The following is an 18,759-nucleotide window of genomic DNA, read 5'->3' as shown; positions in this document are numbered from 1 at the left end:
CTCCTAGTACTGCGAAGTGGTTTCATGGTACAAAGGGATTGTATTCCAAGATCTGGGAGACTGTAGAAATGAGCAGTGATGCCCTTCCTACCATCTTTCCAGAAAAATAAGTGATCTGTAAGCTGTTAGGCTGACTTACAGCAGCAGCACTTTCTGCACCTGCATAAACTCCAGGACACATTTACTAACGGTGTTTGTTGCTGTATGTGCAGCTTTGAATTTTTTAATAATATATATTTTGTTAATATTTTGGCTATGGTGTCTTGTTATGAAATGTAAAAGAGTAAAAGTGTTTTTAGCAGGTGCTTCAAAGCTAAGTTTGACTGGGAAACTCAAAGCTCAATTGGCTGTATCAACAGAAATTCACTGCAGCCTATGTAATATTTCATGCGTCATAATTTATTCTACTCTATCTTGCAAATACATATTTGTGTGGCAATGTCATGCACAACACACATAACTATTAGATCCTTAAGATCAAACCCGTGTCATTGTTTTGGTCCACTGCAGTGCAGTAGTCAAAAAAAAGAATAAGTGAAGTGTCCACAGATAGCCAGGATAGAGCCCAGAGTGTTAATGTTTAAAATGTATAAAAATATTATTGATTACAATTCTTTACTGTTAATATCAACAATAAGCTTTTTATTTTGAAATTACAAGTTTAAAAAAATGCTGTTACATTTACATTTAATGCTGTTTCACTGTAATCATTTATTATAAGTATGGACACAGAATCAAGTGAACAACATTTTGAAATAAGTTTAATTGGAATTTTGTACTATGCAAAAACAAAACAACAACAACAACAACAACATATTAAACAAACACAGCCAGTGCCTTCATTTGTCCATTACATGTCAAACATAGCACTGACCCTTAGCCCCTGATCATCAGCACATGCTTTCAAAAAGAGCTCCATGTCCTTTGCAAACTGAAAAACAAAGAGGAACAAGTCCCTTGCTCCAGTGTCTTCTTCCTCTGACATGTCTCTTAAGACCCTCTGCTGGTCCCCTTGATTTAAGGACAGATATTTGGGCATTGTTACATGTGGCTTATTTTGGACAGCCCACTGCACAGCAGGACGCAGATCTTCAACAACTGCTGGCTCCTGTGTCAGGCAAATGGGGATGAAAACATAGTTATTTCTCTGTTGCAGAACAGTTTTTTAACAGTTATTCAAATGTCACTAACCATGTAATTACACTACTGTTTAAAGTGAATACTGACCTGACTGACTTCCTGGAACTTGCGCTTTTTCAGTCTGAAAATGGGCACGTGTTGTCCTTCAAGCACAGCTTTGGCTTCCTCTCTCCAGTGTGCAAATAGCTTGCCAGAGCTACGAAGAGTAAGGCCACAGTGAGGGCATGTCATTTTCATGGACTTTCCATCAGCTGCAGTTTTATTGAACACAGAGGGTAGAGCTTATGAATGTTCTAACAAAGACTCAGAAAATGGTTCAGATACCGAAGACAAAACCTTGGGGGGGGGAGACGGGTCTCCTCGAAGAGTTCAGCGGGGAGCAGTCCTGATAATGGTGGCTGACTTGGCATTGAAGAATGCTGACAAGACAATAAATGCCTTGCCATATCCCCACGCCGTATGATTGTAATCTTACAGACAGGGCAGTGAAAGTGTCCTGTTGTCCTACAAGGCTGCCTGCACCGGCATATCATTTTATCTGTAAGAGAAAAAAACAAACAAACAAACAGATGTAATTTAAATGTAGTTGTATAGAATGCAATCAATTTGTCTAACAATCAGATTGTACATGTTAACAAAAACATCCAAGCCAACCTCAATAATGAAAGCAAAATGGTATGGATCACAAAAGTTATGTCAAGAAAAGTCAAAATCAAATCAAATCACTTTTATTGTCACATCACATGTGCAGGCACACTGGCACAGCACATGCGAGTGAAATTGTGAAAAGTGGTGAAAAGTAAATAAAAATATACTTTATAAAAACACTATTTTTGTTGCAGATGAATGCACTGAACTGTACAATATCAACAGCAACTTTTAAGTCAACAAAGATACTGCAGAAGTGCTTAAAAAAGTGCATATTTATAACTATAAAGTATATTTAATACAAACATACCTTTTAAAGGCAAAGCATTTTTTATATGCACACTTAGATGCTCCTCAATCTTTGCCCTGACAGTAGGGCTGAAAGTGGGGCACAGAGGGCAGTGAAAGAGTCCTCTGCAACACGTGTTGCATTCCTGCAATTCTGGCTTTAAGCCTGAATTCCAGATTGATGTGTGCATCTAAAACACAGAGAGAAACAGATAAACACCATATACACATTTAAGTTAAGGTTTTAGCAGAAATAACAATTTACACTTGGCATGTAATAGATTTGGGAAGAAAATTCTTGAAAAAAAAACCCCAAATATTTTAAAAGACACTTTAATCTGTGAGATATGTTTCTATTGACATATAACAGTCAATTGAACAGAGGCTAACTAAAATCTGGGCAATAAAAAAGCTGTACAGAAAAGAATGACGAATAGAAGTATTGATAAATATATAAATCTGTTTGTGATGAAATTTGCAGTGTTGACGCTAACCAAAGGTGTCACAAGTACACACGTTCCTTACTACAGTTTAGATACCTCTGTTTAGAAAGCACTGGCTCGACTTTTTAGTCAAGTCGAAGTAAGAAGTACAGGGTCTAAAATATAATTTATGTACAAAATTTTGAAGTAATCTTGCGTCCAAAGCACGCGTGCTGATTTACAAATGTACGGATTACAAAGTACAGATACGCGTGCTAAAATGTGAGAAGTAGAAGTATAAAGAAGTATACAGTAGGCACAAAAAAGTACAGCAGTAAAGTAAAGATACCAGAAAATTCTACTTAAGTACAGTATTGAAGTATTCGTTATTTTGCATCTCTGACGCCAACAATAAATCATACTCTAATGCAAAATGTGGTTTTTGCTTCTTCTCGCCCACAGAAGCCGTTAATCCAGCTCTCTTACTAAAACCAGGCCCAGGAAAAAGCATATCTGTGTGTTTCTCTGCCATGGAGCACGATGAAAAAACATTAAAATAAGGAGGAATGTTGTTGTAACGCAAAAAAAGTGGCAACATGATCATTGTAAGAAAACTAGACGATTCCTAGAATTATGAAATCACTAACGGCAAATTTATATAAGAAAGACTTAACTAACCTTTGCGATCAACTTGCAAGACTTCCACGGTATCCATGCGTGTTTACGGCTACTGTGGAGGTCACGTGCTTCCGGCTACTGTGGAGGTCACGTGCTTCCGGCTACTGTGGAGCTCCACAGTGGCTGCAGCCAGACCCTTCTCACTAAAACTAAACAAAGGAAAGAAGGATGGAAGGAAGGATCACAAGCATTGTCACAAAGGAAAGAAGGATGGAAGGAAGGATCACATGCATTGTCACAAAGGAAAGAACGATGGAAGGCAGGATGACATGCAATGTCACAAAGGAAAGAAGGATGGAAGGAAGGAAGGATCACAAGCATTGTCACAAAGGAAAGAAGGATGGAAGGAAGGATCACAAGCATTGTCACAAAGGAAAGAAGGATGGAAGGAAGGCTCACATGCATTGTCACAAAGGAAAGAACGATGGAAGGCAGGATGACATGCAATGTCACAAAGGAAAGAAGGATGGAAGGAAGAATCACATGCATTGTCACAAAGGAAAGAAGGATGGAAGGAAGGATCACATGCATTGTCACAAAGGAAAGAACGATGGAAGGCAGGATGACATGCAATGTCACAAAGGAAAGAAGGATGGAAGGAAGAATCACATGCATTGTCACAAAGGAAAGAAGGATGGAAGGAAGGATCACAAGCATTGTCACAAAGGAAAGAAGGATGGAAGGAAAGATCACAAGCATTGTCACAAAGGAAAGAAGGATGGAAGGAAGGATCACATGCATTGTCACAAAGGAAAGAAGGATGGAAGGCAGGATGACATGCAGTGTCACAAAGGAAAGAAGGATGGAAGGAAGAATCACATGCATTGTCACAAAGGAAAGGAGGATGGAAGGAAGGATCACATGCATTGTCACAAAGGAAAGAAGGATGGAAGGAAGGATCACAAGCATTGTCACAAAGGAAAGAAGGATGGAAGGAAGGATCACATGCATTGTCACAAAGGAAAGAACGATGGAAGGCAGGATGACATGCATTGTCACAAAGGAAAGAAGGATGGAAGGATGGATCACAAGCTTTGTCACAAAGGAAAGAAGGATGGAAGGAAGGATCACAAGCTTTGTCACAAACGAAAGAAGGATGGAAGGAAGGAAGGAAGGATCACAAGCTTTGTCACAAAGGAAAGAAGGATGGAAGGAAGGAAAGATCACAAGCTTTGTCACAAGTGCAATACTTTAATTTTCTGCTGCTCATTCCTGTGCAATATCCCATCTGCCCTCCCGTCATATTTCTTTTCAAGATTTTCTTATTTAATCACTAATGTACATATATTTATATTTATAGATACATATATATTCAGTCATCTTTTCTCTTTTACCATGTCTCTCTAATATTTTGCTCCTTGCTATTTTTCTATTTTCTTTATTATTTTATTTTAATATATTTTCTCCTACTGTGCATGCTGCTGAGTGACTGCTGCTCGTCAAACACATTTAATTGCAATGTTGATCCTGTGCTAACTTGCATATGACAAATAAATCTGAAAACTAAAACTAAACTAAGGAAAGAAGGATGGAAGGAAGGATCACAAGCTTTGTCACAAAGGAAAGAAGGATGGAAGGAAGGATCACATGCATTGTCACAAAGGAAAGAAGGATGGAAGGAAGGATCACAAGCTTTGTCACAAAGGAAAGAAGGATGGAAGGAAGGATCACAAGCTTTGTCACAAAGGAAAGAAGGATGGAAGGAAGGATCACATGCATTGTCACAAAGGAAAGAAGGATGGAAGGAAGGATCACATGCATTGTCACAAAGGAAAGAAGGATGGAAGGAAGGATCACATGCATTGTCACAAAGGAAAGAAGGATGGAAGGAAGGATCACATGCATTGTCACAAAGGAAAGAACGATGGAAGGCAGGATGACATGCAATGTCACAAAGGAAAGAAGGATGGAAGGAAGAATCACATGCATTGTCACAAAGGAAAGAAGGATGGAAGGAAGGATCACATGCATTGTCACAAAGGAAAGAACGATGGAAGGCAGGATGACATGCAATGTCAAAAAGGAAAGAAGGATGGAAGGAAGAATCACATGCATTGTCACAAAGGAAAGAAGGATGGAAGGAAGGATCACAAGCATTGTCACAAAGGAAAGAAGGATGGAAGGAAGGATCACAAGCATTGTCACAAAGGAAAGAAGGATGGAAGGAAGGATCACAAGCATTGTCACAAAGGAAAGAAGGATGGAAGGCAGGATGACATGCAATGTCACAAAGGAAAGAAGGATGGAAGGAAGAATCACATGCATTGTCACAAAGGAAAGAAGGATGGAAGGAAGGATCACATGCATTGTCACAAAGGAAAGAAGGATGGAAGGAAGGATCACAAGCATTGTCACAAAGGAAAGAAGGATGGAAGGAAGGATCACAAGCATTGTCACAAAGGAAAGAAGGATGGAAGGAAGGATCACATGCATTGTCACAAAGGAAAGAAGGATGGAAGGATGGATCACAAGCTTTGTCACAAAGGAAAGAAGGATGGAAGGAAGGATCACAAGCTTTGTCACAAAGGAAAGAAGGATGGAAGGAAGGATCACAAGCATTGTCACAAAGGAAAGAAGGATTGAAGGAAGGATCACATGCATTGTCACAAAGGAAAGAAGGATGGAAGGAAGGAAGGAAGGATCACAAGCTTTGTCACAAAGGAAAGAAGGATGGAAGGAAGGATCACAGGCTTTGTCACAAAGGAAAGAAGGATGGAAGGAAGGATCACATGCATTGTCACAAAGGAAAGAAGGATGGAAGGATGGATCACAAGCTTTGTCACAAAGGAAAGAAGGATGGAAGGAAGGATCACAAGCTTTGTCACAAAGGAAAGAAGGATGGAAGGAAGGATCACAAGCTTTGTCACAAAGGAAAGAAGGATGGAAGGAAGGATCACAAGCATTGTCACAAAGGAAAGAAGGATGGAAGGAAGAATCACATGCATTGTCACAAAGGAAAGAAGGATGGAAGGAAGGATCACATGCATTGTCACAAAGGAAAGAAGGATGGAAGGAAGGATCACATGCATTGTCACAAAGGAAAGAAGGATGGAAGGAAGGATCACAAGCATTGTCACAAAGGAAAGAAGGATGGAAGGAAGGATCACAAGCATTGTCACAAAGGAAAGAAGGATGGAAGGAAGGATCACAAGCTTTGTCACAAAGGAAAGAAGGATGGAAGGAAGGAAAGATCACAAGCTTTGTCACAAGTGCAATACTTTAATTTTCTGCTGCTCATTCCTGTGCAATATCCCATCTGCCCTCCCGTCATATTTCTTTTCAAGATTTTCTTATTTAATCACTAATGTACATATATTTATATTTATAGATACATATATATTCAGTCATCTTTTCTCTTTTACCATGTCTCTCTAATATTTTGCTCCTTACTATTTTTCTATTTTCTTTATTGTTTTATTTTATTTTAATATATTTTCTCCTACTGTGCATGTGTTACAGGCCTTCGATGGGGTCTGTTTTTAAACTGTTTTTTTAACAGAAAAGCAGAGACAGGAGACATCAGTTGCGTTCGGTCTGCAGGCTCTTCCTCGTCTCATTTATTAACAGAGTTTAACAACGTCCTTTTCTTTTCATTTAGACACACACATTTTGCTTTTAACAACACAAACATTCAATTAGGTCCATAGCTCAAACCCTTTTGGTTACCTTGCACTCTCACAAGAATAAACTTACAAAATAATCATTGTATATGAACGTCCTTATTTACAATAAATCTGTAACCAATTTTACTGCATTTCAGCATCAAAACATTTCTGTGCAGCACCACTAACACTGCAATTAACCCGCTTATGTCACCTTTATACTTTTCTTATACTTTAACAGATTCAAACAATATATTACATTTGTAACCAATAAACAAAAATATTCTTCCCTTGCTCACAAACAGTTCACAATCATCCACAAACAGTATACATCAGACTATTTACATTTGACACATAAGAACTGGGTAGGTCCTAATCAACTGTAACTTCCAATAATGCCAGGATAAAAGAAGTGTCTAAGAGCTCCATTTGTCACAAAATAAAACAGGTAATAAGACCAGCTGCCTATTTAGACTACGAGTGAAATGGCGGCTGCCATTACAAATGGCGGTATAGTTAGCTTTCTCTCAATCAGTGAAAACACACTCTCTCACAACATTTGCGGTCTTTAAACTAAGACAGAAAAAGGTTTCTTGCCTTTATATGTACATTGTGGTGAGCAAACTTGAACTACTGACCTGTTTTTTTAACAGAAAAGCAGAGACAGGAGACATCAGTTGCGTTCGGTCTGCAGGCTCTTCCTCGTCTGAGGCCGAGACGCGTTGCAACAGCCTATCGCACTCACCACTATCTCCCCCTTGTGGCAATGCCACGCAATTACATTGTCCATAACGCTAAATGAAAAGTGCAATACCACCATAAAATCAGGTCTTTTACATCAAAAACAATTCACAACAAAATTACAATTGTGACCATACACTTGTGGGCGTCACACACTCCCCAACAAAAAGAAAATGGCTCCTGACATTTAACCTCTTACCCTTTAAAACTCATTATACTCATTACTCAAACAACTCAAATCACATCCCCTCCCCACATACCCACATTCCTTGTGTACTAACATGTATAGATTGGGCAGTTATAATATACAGGGAAGGTGCCTGGGTGTGCACAGTGAGATGTTGGAATGCGATATGGCACTAGGGGGAAGTAAGGTAACAGGGGATATGGTGGCATGGTGTAGTGTGTTGTGTTTGGTGACTCGTGCACTTCAGCACAACTGACTGATGGATGCACCCGGAGAGAGGGCTGGCCAAGGGTGTCATATGTGAAATGTGTAACAGGCCGTCGTTCTCTAGTAGACCTTCTTAGAACTGATCCATTAGTCGGCGGGGCCACGTTAGGTGTATACTGTGCCCTTTCTGAAAGCGGCAGTCCAACTTCTCCTTCGTCGACTGTGAAAGGCACTTCAGTGACTCCTGATTCCTGTACCCTCTCATGTTCCTCCTCTCCCATGTCGTTGTCAAGTTCAGTGCTTTGGTGTCCACCATCTTGTTCCATTCCTTGTTCCCTCAATTCATCTGTTGCTTCTGTTGGCTGAGGTGCTCCACAGTTGACCACTCTGCTGAACTCAGCTGTTCCTCTTGGGGGTCCAACAGTATGGTTACAGGTATGTAGTGCATCCTCTTTGTTCCCACTTCTCAAATCATACCTCAACTCATAATACATGGAACTCTCATCCTCATCGGAGCTTGCGTCAGAGTGGGGTTGAAACTCTGTCTCTCCTTGAGCTGGTTTTGGTTTCTTTTTCTTGACAGCGGATGGCCCGTCCCCCTTATCTACAGCAGGCAAGTCCACAGGAAGCTCATTGACAAGATGCAATAGATTGCGATGCAGAACACGCACTTTCTTCCCCTTTGCCTCTGAGGTCACTCTGTACACTGGGCTGTCATTGATCTGTTCCTTCACCACATAGATGGTGTTCTCCCAGTAGGACCTTAACTTGCCAGGACCACCCCTCTCAGTCAGGTTCCGCACTAGTACTCTGTCTCCAGGTTGGAGTACCACTCCTTTCAAATGCCGGTCATAGTGTTTCTTTCCACGATCACTTGACTTTTGGCTGTTTCCAGATGCAATCCTGTAAGCCTCAGTCATTCGTACTTTCCATTTCTCAGCATAACCTCTTGCAGTTTGTGGCTCTCCATCAGTAACCAACTTGAACAGGAGGTCTACTGGCATTCGTGGATGTCGACCAAAAAGCAGAAAGAATGGCGAGTAACCCGTTGCTTCATGGCGAGTGCAATTGTACGCATGAACCATCTGTGGGAGATATTCTCTCCATCTTTCTTTTTTTTCTTCACTCAGGGTCCTCAGCATCTGCAAGATGGTACGATTAAAGCGTTCAGCTGGGTTGCCCTGAGGGTGGTACGGAGTTGTTCGAGAGTGCCCCACATTGCTCAACTGTTGTAGAGTCCGGAAAAGCTCGTTCTCGAACTCCCGCCCCTGATCATGGTGCAGCCTTAAAGGGTAGCCAAACCTGGGGATATAATCACTGAAAATCCTTTCAGCTGCAGTTTTGCCACTCTTGTTGCGGGTTGGATAAGCCTGGGCATACCTAGTAAAGTGGTCTACCACAACTAGGATATACTGATATCCGCCCCTGCTTGGCTCTAAGTGGAGGTAATCAACTGAAACCAATTCCATTGGTGAGCTTGTGGTAATGCTGGACATGGGAGCTCGGACATGTGTCACCGGTTTCTTCTGTTTGATGCACGGACACTGCCGGGTGACATAGGCTTCGATGTCTCGCCTCATATATGGCCAGTAGAACCGTTGCCTCGCCAGGCTGAGAACTCTTTCTACCCCGACATGCCCCATGTCATCATGCAGATGTTTCAGGACCAGGGATTTGAAGCTAGCTGGTAAGACTAGTTGGCGCTTTTCTGCAGTCTTACGATACAGAACTCCGTCTTCTAAGCTCAGCTTTGTCCACTCATGCATCATTTTCCTTGCCGGACCTCTCACATTCCGTCTCATGTCATCTGTCAGCTTTTGATCTGAGTCTTTCATTTTCATGATCTCACCTATCGCAGGATCTGCTCTTTGAGCCCTTTGTAGTTCATCCAAATTGATGGGCGTGACCATTTCTTGGATTACTGGTTCAAGCTGGTCACCTTGCGCTAAAACCAGAGCAGCGATCCATGCGACATCTCCATGCTTGCCTGCTCCACATCCCTCCCAAGTAGCGGCAACAGCTTCTTTGGAGAGCTCTTTTGTACATTCAGTGACGTATCTGTCAATGTCAAGGGGACTCCTCGACAGGGTGTCTGCGTCAACATTTACTTTGCCAGGTCTGTACCTTATATCAAACCTGAAATCTGATAGCTCTCCCACCCATCTGAACCCAACCGCATTCAACTTGGCGGTACTCATGACATAAGTTAAGGGATTGTTGTCTGTGTAGATGGTAAAATACGGGGCATAGAACAAGTAATCCCTGAACTTCTCGCAGACAGCCCACTTGAGGGCGAGAAACTCAAGCTTGCCCGAGTGGAGTCTGTAATTCTTTTCAGCCGGTGTCAGTGTTCGGGAGCCGTATCCAATCACTCTTAGCTTCCCACTCTGATGTTGGTAGAGAACGGCCCCAAGTCCTTTATCAGATGCGTCTGTATGAAGGACGAAGGGAAGCTCAAAATCCGGGTAGGCAAGTACAGGGGGGTTTACCAACATATCAATCAACTTACACAGGGCACCCTGGTGCTTCTCTGCCCACTCAACTGGTGTTTTGGATGGTAACTGTGCGCCTTTCCCCTTCTGTCCTGTAACCTTCCCCAGAAGATGCTCCTCTTTGGTTTTCTTGGGTTGCAAAAGCTCATAGATGGGTTTTGCTATTCTCGAGAAATCCTGGATATATGAGCGATAGTAACTCAGGAACCCAGCAATCCTCCTCACATCTCCCACTGTGGCAGGTGTCTCCTTTTTCAGGGCGTACACTGCCTCGAGATCTTTTGGGTCAATGCGTACTCCTTCAGCTGACACTAAGCGCCCAACATACCTCACTTCTCTTTTAAATAGGTCACATTTTGTCGGCCGGAGTTTGACTCCGTAGTTCTGCAGGGCTCTCAAGACTTTCCTCAGCCCTTCCACATGTTCCTCAAAAGTCTTGGCGTAGCACAAGATGTCATCCAAGTATGGAATGCAGCACTCATCCCGAAGGGGAGCCAGCATTTCTTCCATACTGCGTTGGAATGCAGCAGGTGCGTTGGTAAGACCGAAGGGAATTCGCACCCATTCATAAAGGCCCCAGGGGGTGATGAATGCAGTCAGATGGCGGGATCCTTCTGCTATAAAGCCCTGGTGATAGGCTTTTCCCTGGTCCAAAATGGAGAACCAGTTGTAACCTCCTAAGGTGTCAATGAGGTCCTGGATTCTTGGTAATGGGTGGCGATCAGGTACTGTGCGCTGGTTCAGGAGACGGTAGTCGATACAGAGCCTTAGGGAGCCATCCTTTTTCCGCACGCAAACTATTGGCGCAGAGTAAGGGGATCTAGACTTTACAATCCATCCTCTTGCCAAGAGGTCCTCAATATACTCTTTAACCTCCTTATAGAGGGGTTTTGGAATTGAGGTGTACGATTTCTGAATTGGGGTTGTGTCTTTGAGTGTTATTGTCATTTCCAAGCTGGGAATGCACCCCATGTCATTCTCATCACGTGCAAAAGCCCCTGACTCTTCCCTTAACATTTTCTTGGCAACAGTCTGTTGGTCTTCAGTCAGGTGACTAACATCAACAGGTGGATCCCATTCCTGTGTTGCTTGATCTTCACCGCACTGCCGGGGTATTTGAGATACATCAGGGTCGACATCTTGAGTCACTTTGGGCTCACCGAGGTTTGGTAAGTCAGTTTGTACGACTCCTGCTATTGGTTCAATAGTTCCAAGGGCTGCTCTGCCGGTGAGGGTCACATCATGCTTAGTGTGGTTGCCAATAGGTACTTTGACATATGGGACTCTGGCATCACAAACTGTGAGGAGGCTGTTGCCAATATCAAGCTGTTGCAGTTGTGGGTTGCTCTCAGTTGGCTCAAAGAGCACGAGAGGGTTGGACCTGTCAACTGTAGAGGAGACTTTACACTTAACATACTTAACTTGACCAGCTGGAATTACTACATCATACAGGCCCACTTTTAGGACACTCTGGCTGACCACGTTATCACTGGTAAGCTTGGTCTGGATGAAGTTGACCAGTGCCGTCGCTGTGTCATCCTGGAGGTTCATCGCGCTGCGCAGGAGGCTCACAATGGTGGGTATGAGGTTTGTACTAGCATTTGGCCCCAGTATCAGCTGTTCAATTACATTGAAACCAATCAGGGGGCAGTCCATGGGCACACTGCTTACTAAAAAGGGGACTTGTACAGTCAAGTTTGGGTCACTATTCTCTGGGAGACTCACCATCACGCCCACCCAGCCGTCGTAGGGTAATGGCTGGCCATTAACACCAAGCACACTAAGAGCCTTATCTCCAATAAGTTCTGTCAGTGGCCGGAGTTTGTGGTCAGAGAGGTAGGTTTTTGCCCACTGGCGATCAATGAGACTCACTTGTGCACCTGTGTCCAATAAACAGTCCACTGCAAAGCTATGAATGTAACACTTGATTTTACATTTTTTCCCAACAAGCTGTGCCACTCTCTCACTTGCCCCTGTGTCTGCATTTTTCGTTGGAAGGGTCGCCCAACTACTTCTGACATGAGCAAACTCTTCTGAGCACATACCTCGTGATTTTGGGTCTGGCTGTCCACTGGTTCTGGGCGTGTGTGTATCAGCAGGAGGCCAACTAGAGCTTCTGGGTTGGCTTCGTTTGAGACATCCCACTGCCCTGTGACCTGTCTCCCCACAGATAAAACAATGAGTGCATGAAGTAGCCCCACTTTCAATACACTTGGGACAGCCATACTGTTTTGCAGTTTGTCTGGGCTTCTGCTTTGGGTGTGCACACTGACAAGTGGGTTCACGAGCCTGACTGGCTGTGAGAGACTCAACCACTTTGGTCAGGGTTTCCACCTTCGCAGCCAGCTCTTCTATGACTTTATTCTTACTCTTAGATTTACAGTCAGTCATTTCAGTGTCTTTAGCAGGTTCAAGTTGAGCAGTATGAGCATGTGTTACCTTTTGTCGAGTGGAATATCCCAGTCTTCGCTGTCGCTCACTCTCTTCGCTTGACACTTTGTTCACTTGCCTTATCAAGGCTTCATCTGACACACTGTAGTCTGATAGTAGTGGCTTGAGTTCATTACGAATGTCACTATATTTTGGTAGAAGACCTTGATGAATGGTGCGTAGAAATACATTTTGGATCGTACGTGTCTCATACGCAACGTCCATGTTATCCTGCCTGGATGCAAACATGACTTTCTGCTTCAGTCCAATCATCCTGTAGAGGAACTGTTGTGGAGTTTCATGGTCATGTTGCTTAGTGCTCAACAATTCCTGAAATAACTCACTCCCACTCTTCTCACTCAGGTGTGAACGTAGTAAGCTTTTGAGTTCAATGAGGGTCAAGTCATCTTTACTGATCAACATGTCCTTAAACTGTCCAGGCTTGATAATACGGAGCACACCTTGAATGATCTCTCCCTCTGTGTGCTTCACCTTGAGCCCCTCCTCAATCTGCTTACACAGTCCATGGTAGCTAATGTCAGATGCAATGTCCCCAACCTGACCACCATGTACTTTAAACTCTCTGCGTTGCAAAAATGGCAGGTCTCTTAGGGAAACCATGTGATCAGGCTTAGATTGTCGCATGTCTGTGGTGGAGCGGCTGTTTGTCACGCTCTCAGCTCGAGGCTGGAGTGACTGTGTAATAGTGGGGGTGGGTGTGTCTTGTGTTGCAGATGTCACTTGTAAATCTGCTAACTTTTTACCAAGTGCCTCGTAGTTAGCCTTTAGCATTTCATACTCTGTTATTTGTGGATTAACAGACTCAAGAGGCAATATAGCTGAGGTAAGTACATCACTCTGTTCCGGGTGCTTAAGTGTTGTGAGAGTAACAACATTTTCCTCTGAGACTACAGGGTGAGATACTTCAGCGGCATGACTATCAATGAGATGAATAATAGCATCTTTCAACAGCAGTAGGTGTGAAAACCCCTGATCCTCTAAGTCAAGCAATGTCTTACAGCGTAGATAAGCACAAACATAATCAAAACAACTTTCCTCATCACCACGTCTTACACTTGCGGGGTCCACATCAGGTACTGGTGTGATGTTTGTAGCAATCTGGAAGAGTTCCTCTGCTGTCAGTGCATAAAGACTCTTTCTGATCTGCCAAGCCAGTTCTTTTCTTTCACTGTCCTCCATTCTGTGTCTTTTGGCTAGCACTCCTCACAGTGCAGTCAGCTCAAACACGCAGCCCGTCACCTCTCCAGCAGGGGTTCCCCTCCTCGACACAGGTCCCGCTGCTGCCTCAGTTGCACGTCTGCTGTTCCAACACGCCTGCCCTGTGATGGCTGTCTCTGGTTCGTTGATTAAAGGATCAGCAGTCACCCACGTAGCATGCTGATCCCCGTACGGGCCACCAAAATTATGTTACAGGCCTTCGATGGGGTCTGTTTTTAAACTGTTTTTTTAACAGAAAAGCAGAGACAGGAGACATCAGTTGCGTTCGGTCTGCAGGCTCTTCCTCGTCTCATTTATTAACAGAGTTTAACAACGTCCTTTTCTTTTCATTTAGACACACACATTTTGCTTTTAACAACACAAACATTCAATTAGGTCCATAGCTCAAACCCTTTTGGTTACCTTGCACTCTCACAAGAATAAACTTACAAAATAATCATTGTATATGAACGTCCTTATTTACAATAAATCTGTAACCAATTTTACTGCATTTCAGCATCAAAACATTTCTGTGCAGCACCACTAACACTGCAATTAACCCGCTTATGTCACCTTTATACTTTTCTTATACTTTAACAGATTCAAACAATATATTACATTTGTAACCAATAAACAAAAATATTCTTCCCTTGCTCACAAACAGTTCACAATCATCCACAAACAGTATACATCAGACTATTTACATTTGACACATAAGAACTGGGTAGGTCCTAATCAACTGTAACTTCCAATAATGCCAGGATAAAAGAAGTGTCTAAGAGCTCCATTTGTCACAAAATAAAACAGGTAATAAGACCAGCTGCCTATTTAGACTACGAGTGAAATGGCGGCTGCCATTACAAATGGCGGTATAGTTAGCTTTCTCTCAATCAGTGAAAACACACTCTCTCACAACATTTGCGGTCTTTAAACTAAGACAGAAAAAGGTTTCTTGCCTTTATATGTACATTGTGGTGAGCAAACTTGAACTACTGACCTGTTTTTTTAACAGAAAAGCAGAGACAGGAGACATCAGTTGCGTTCGGTCTGCAGGCTCTTCCTCGTCTGAGGCCGAGACGCGTTGCAACAGCCTATCGCACTCACCACTATCTCCCCCTTGTGGCAATGCCACGCAATTACATTGTCCATAACGCTAAATGAAAAGTGCAATACCACCATAAAATCAGGTCTTTTACATCAAAAACAATTCACAACAAAATTACAATTGTGACCATACACTTGTGGGCGTCACACATGCTGCTGAGTGACTGCTGCTCGTCAAACACATTTAATTGCAATGTTGACCCTGTGCTAACTTGCATATGACAAATAAATCTGAAAACTGAAACTAAACTAAGGAAAGAAGGATGGAAGGAAAGATCACAAGCTTTGTCACAAAGGAAAGAAGGATGGAAGGAAGGATCACAAGCTTTGTCACAAAGGAAAGAAGGATGGGAGAAAAGATCACAAGCTTTGTCACAAAGGAAAGAAGGATGGATGGAAGGATCACATGCATTGTCACAAAGGAAAGAAGGATGGAAGGAAGGAAGGATCACAAGCATTGTCACAAAGGAAAGAAGGATGGAAGGAAGGATCACAAGCATTGTCACAAAAGAAAGAAGGATGGAAGGAAGGATCACATGCATTGTCACAAAGGAAAGAACGATGGAAGGCAGGATGACATGCAATGTCACAAAGGAAAGAAGGATGGAAGGAAGAATCACATGCATTGTCACAAAGGAAAGAAGGATGGAAGGAAGGATCACATGCATTGTCACAAAGGAAAGAACGATGGAAGGCAGGATGACATGCAATGTCACAAAGGAAAGAACGATGGAAGGAAGAATCACATGCATTGTCACAAAGGAAAGAAGGAGGGAAGGAAGGATCACAAGCATTGTCACAAAGGAAAGAAGGATGGAAGGAAGGATCACATGCATTGTCACAAAGGAAAGAAGGATGGAAGGCAGGATGACATGCAATGTCACAAAGGAAAGAAGGATGGAAGGAAGAATCACATGCATTGTCACAAAGGAAAGAAGGATGGAAGGAAGGATCACATGCATTGTCACAAAGGAAAGAAGGATGGAAGGAAGGATCACAAGCAATGTCACAAAGGAAAGAAGGATGGAAGGAAGAATCACATGCATTGTCACAAAGGAAAGAAGGATGGAAGGAAGGATCACATGCATTGTCACAAAGGAAAGAAGGATGGAAGGATGGATCACAAGCTTTGTCACAAAGGAAAGAAGGATGGAAGGAAGGATCACAAGCTTTGTCACAAAGGAAAGAAGGATGGAAGGAAGGATCACATGCAATGTCACAAAGGAAAGAAGGACGGAAGGAAGGAAGGAAGGATCACAAGCTTTGTCACAAAGGAAAGAAGGATGGAAGGAAGGAAGGAAGGATCACAAGCTTTGTCACAAAGGAAAGAATGATGGAAGGAAGGAAAGATCACAAGCTTTGTCACAAGTGCAATACTTTAATTTTCTGCTGCTCATTCCTGTGCAATATCCCATCTGCCCTCCCGTCATATTTCTTTTCAAGATTTTCTTATTTAATCACTAATGTACATATATTTATATTTATAGATACATATATATTCAGTCATCTTTTCTCTTTTACCATGTCTCTCTAATATTTTGCTCCTTACTATTTTTCTATTTTCTTTATTGTTTTATTTTATTTTAATATATTTTCTCCTACTGTGCATGCTGCTGAGTGACTGCTGCTCGTCAAACACATTTAATTGCAATGTTGACCCTGTGCTAACTTGCATATGACAAATAAATCTGAAAACTGAAACTAAACTAAGGAAAGAAGGATGGAAGGAAAGATCACAAGCTTTGTCACAAAGGAAAGAAGGATGGAAGGAAGGATCACAAGCTTTGTCACAAAGGAAAGAAGGATGGGAGGAAAGATCACAAGCTTTGTCACAAAGGAAAGAAGGATGGATGGAAGGATCACATGCATTGTCACAAAGGAAAGAAGGATGGAAGGAAGGGAGGATCACAAGCATTGTCACAAAGGAAAGAAGGATGGAAAGAAGGATCACAAGCATTGTCACAAAGGAAAGAAGGATGGAAGGAAGGATCACATGCATTGTCACAAAGGAAAGAACGATGGAAGGCAGGATGACATGCAATGTCACAAAGGAAAGAAGGATGGAAGGAAGAATCACATGCATTGTCACAAAGGAAAGAAGGATGGAAGGAAGGATCACAAGCATTGTCACAAAGGAAAGAAGGATGGAAGGAAGGATCACATGCATTGTCACAAAGGAAAGAACGATGGAAGGAAGGATCACATGCATTGTCACAAAGGAAAGAAGGATGGAAGGAAGAATCACATGCATTGTCACAAAGGAAAGAAGGATGGAAGGAAGAATCACATGCATTGTCACAAAGGAAAGAAGGATGGAAGGAAGGATCACATGCATTGTCACAAAGGAAAGAAGGAACTGAAGGAAGGATCACAAGCATTGTCACAAAGGAAAGAAGGATGGAAGGAAGGATCACAAGTATTGTCACAAAGGAAAGAAGGATGGAAGGAAGGATCACAAGCATTGTCACAAAGGAAAGAAGGATGGAAGGAAGGATCACAAGCATTGTCACAAAGGAAAGAAGGATGGAAGGAAGGAAGGATCACAAGCATTGTCACAAAGGAAAGAAGGATGGAAGGAAGGATCACAAGAATTGTCACAAAGGAAAGAAGGATGGAAGGCAGGATGACATGCAATGTCACAAAGGAAAGAAGGATGGAAGGAAGAATCACATGCATTGTCACAAAGGAAAGAAGGATGGAAGGAAGGATCACATGCATTGTCACAAAGGAAAGAAGGATGGAAGGAAGGATCACAAGCATTGTCACAAAGGAAAGAAGGATGGAAGGAAGGATCACAAGCATTGTCACAAAGGAAAGAAGGATGGAAGGAAGAATCACATGCATTGTCACAAAGGAAAGAAGGATGGAAGGAAGGATCACATGCATTGTCACAAAGGAAAGAACGATGGAAGGCAGGATGACATGCAATGTCACAAAGGAAAGAAGGATGGAAGGAAGAATCACATGCATTGTCACAAAGGAAAGAAGGATGGAAGGAAGTATCACATGCATTGTCACAAAGGAAAGAAGGATGGAAGGAAGGATCACAAGCATTGTCACAAAGGATAGAAGGATGGAAGGAAGGATCACAAGCATTGTCACAAAGGAAAGAAGGATGGAAGGAAGGATCACATGCATTGTCACAAAGGAAAGAAGGATGGAAGGATGGATCACAAGCTTTGTCACAAAGGAAAGAAGGATGGAAGGAAGGATCACAAGCTTTGTCACAAAGGAAAGAAGGATGGAAGGAAGAATCACATGCATTGTCACAAAGGAAAGAAGGATGGAAGGATGGATCACAAGCTTTGTCACAAAGGAAAGAAGGATGGAAGGAAGGATCACAAGCTTTGTCACAAAGGAAAGAAGGATGGAAGGAAGGATCACAAGCATTGTCACAAAGGAAAGAAGGATGGAAGGAAGGAAGGATCACATGCATTGTCACAAAGGAAAGAAGGATGGAAGGAAGGATCACATGCATTGTCACAAAGGAAAGAAGGATGGAAGGAAGAATCACATGCAATGTCACAAAGGAAAGAAGGATGGAAGGAAGGATCACATGCATTGTCACAAAGGAAAGAACGATGGAAGGCAGGATGACATGC

At 42.5% G+C, this 18,759-nt stretch overlaps 1 long non-coding RNA gene across 1 annotated transcript; it reads right to left on the bottom strand.

The window, feature by feature from the left end:
* Window positions 1-1,054: 1,054 nt before the first annotated feature.
* On the bottom strand, window positions 1,055-3,350 carry LOC308411485. The gene is made up of 4 exons (XR_013974391.1): window positions 3,177-3,350; window positions 2,099-2,267; window positions 1,228-1,678; window positions 1,055-1,108 (listed from the first exon to the last, which is right to left on the bottom strand). It is a non-coding gene; the product is annotated as an uncharacterized lncRNA (long non-coding RNA).
* Between the last annotated feature and the right edge of the window lie 15,409 nt (window positions 3,351-18,759).

This window comes from Rhamphochromis sp. 'chilingali' (genome assembly GCF_963969265.1).
Source record: "Rhamphochromis sp. 'chilingali' genome assembly, chromosome: 15".
Classification (NCBI taxonomy): domain Eukaryota; kingdom Metazoa; phylum Chordata; class Actinopteri; order Cichliformes; family Cichlidae; genus Rhamphochromis; species Rhamphochromis sp. 'chilingali'.
Note: the sequence above shows the minus strand (reverse complement) of the source record. Positions and strands in the feature narration are given on the sequence as shown.